Raw genomic sequence first — 2409 nt, forward strand, 5'->3', positions numbered from 1 at the left:
TGTAAATTGCAAACTAAACACTTACGTTAACTATTTCATGTAAAAATTAGTAAAACATTTTCCCGTAACATTATTCAATTAATTACAAGTTTTGTAGTCTCAATTTGTGACATTCACAATATAGTCTCTAATCTTAAGTCACAAAATACTGGCTCAAATTTCTCATTTGGATTGTAAGCAGGACAAAAAATTAGGGGAAACTTTAGTATACCATCCCACGCTTTCAGGGTTAAGAGGGGTACGGTTGGATATTTTCATTTTAAGTTGAAAATTTCACAAATTTTATACAATTTTGTACAATATCTCGATTTATGTTTAACTTTTCTTTTTTATTCATCACTTATTATACGCATACACTTCACTACAATGTTTCTACATATATATTTTGTATTAATTAATTTAATATTTGCTTTAAATTAGGATTTTATTTTTATACAATATCGTTAAATGCACAATAACAAATGGGTTCTATATTGACAGATAAAAAGTGTTGCCATATCCAAACGAATGAAAGCAATCAAAATAAATAAAATACCCAATTACCCTCTATAAAAATAACTTATATGCACAATATTTACCAATTCAATGACAAAACGGACAAAAAAAGAAACGGTACCTTGTTTAGTTGTAATAATATCGGTTATAATTCGTTATAGAAAATGAAATATGTATAATATATTGATATACCCTCTTTAACATTACTGTTATTTGTTCGTTTTCCTATTTGCATCGGCGGCCTTCGGCCGTGCTTCAAAAAAATAACCCTGGCCGATCCAAAACCATGGTGGTCGTTATTCCTTACGCGTCTAACATCTTTCTGCATTGGCGGCCTTCGGCCGCGCTTCAAAAGAATAACACTGGCCTATCCAATATCACGGTTGATCAAGAGAAGGGAACGATTAATATTATGGTTCATGTATTTAGAGTATAATCCTCTGTAATTAATTTTAATTCGTTTGCAAAATATAAATATATATATATATAAAATAGATATGGCAACACTTATTATCTGTCATTATGGAACCCATTTGCTATTGTGCATATAACAAAAATTGTGTTAAAATAAAATGTTTATTTAAAGCAAATATTAAAATAATGAATATAAAATAAATATGTAGAAACATTGTAGTGAAGTGTTAGTGTATAATAAGTGCATAATATAATATAAAACCTTTCTTCAAATGTCAGCAGAAGGGTTTGACAAAGGAAAGGTAATCTCGTCCCAGCCGATGAAGGCTCTAAGTGACGCAATGCCACTGACCCCTCTTCCAAGGGACAGCATTACCAAAACAGTAAGCTTCACTAGGAAGTTCAGGGTTACCCTTAGCAGTAAGACAGAATGGAACGATTCCACGCTGGACATACTGCTAAGGAACAGTACTATCAAGTGGTACATCGACGGCTTGCACCAAGCTCTCCATCCCCATGGGAAGTTTTCCTAGCATATTCCAGGCGGAGGTATATGCTATAAGTCGGTGTGTAGAAATAAACCTCCAACGCGACTACCGCAATAAGAGCATCGCCACACTCAGCGATAGTCAGGCAGCACTTAAAGCAATCTCGGCTTTTGAGGTCAAATCGCTACTTGTGCAGGAGTGTATAGAACGGCTGAACTCATCTGGGTGCCTGGTCACAGGGGTATAGCAAGAAATGAACTTGCTGACGAGTTGGCCCGCTCTGCAGCCTCTACAAACATGGTAGGACCAGAACTGTGCGTAGCGGTTGGTCCACATACCATTAAGGAGCTGCTCCGTACAGAGGAAAGAGCAGGCAGGGAGAGACACTGGCAACATCTCCAAGCCATGCGCCATGCCAAGTTGCTAATGGGGGGTTACAACCTCAGACAAACCGTAGTCAATCTCCCGAGGAACAAATTTCGGATTCTGGTCGGGTTCTACACCGGACATTGCAGGCTTCACAAGCATTTATTTAACATGGGCTTGGTCTCCTCTGCAAACTGCCGGTTCTGCGACATGGATTCGGAAACCCCAGCAGTCTACAGACGTAGAGTCAAGGCCCTGGGATCCATGTTTCCAAACAGGGATCGTATCGCCTCATAGTCACCTAGCAGTATATTGGAGTTCATCAATATGCTAGGGCTAGATGAGTGGCTGTGACTTAGGGGAGGGCACAATAGACCATAGGTCGCGGTGCATACCTCAATCATTATCTATCTATCTATATATATATATAATCGATATGGCAACACTTGTTAGCTGTCAACATGGAACCCATTTGTTATTGTTCATATAACGAAAATTGTGTAAAAATTAAATGCTTATTTAAAGCAAATACTTAAATATTTAATATAAAATAAATATGTAGAAACATTGAAGTGAAGTGTTAGTGTATAATAAGTGCATAATATAATATAAAAGAAAAGTTAACCATAAATCGAGAAATTGTAAA

Source organism: Bactrocera oleae, chromosome X, assembly GCF_042242935.1.
Source record: "Bactrocera oleae isolate idBacOlea1 chromosome X, idBacOlea1, whole genome shotgun sequence".
Classification (NCBI taxonomy): domain Eukaryota; kingdom Metazoa; phylum Arthropoda; class Insecta; order Diptera; family Tephritidae; genus Bactrocera; species Bactrocera oleae.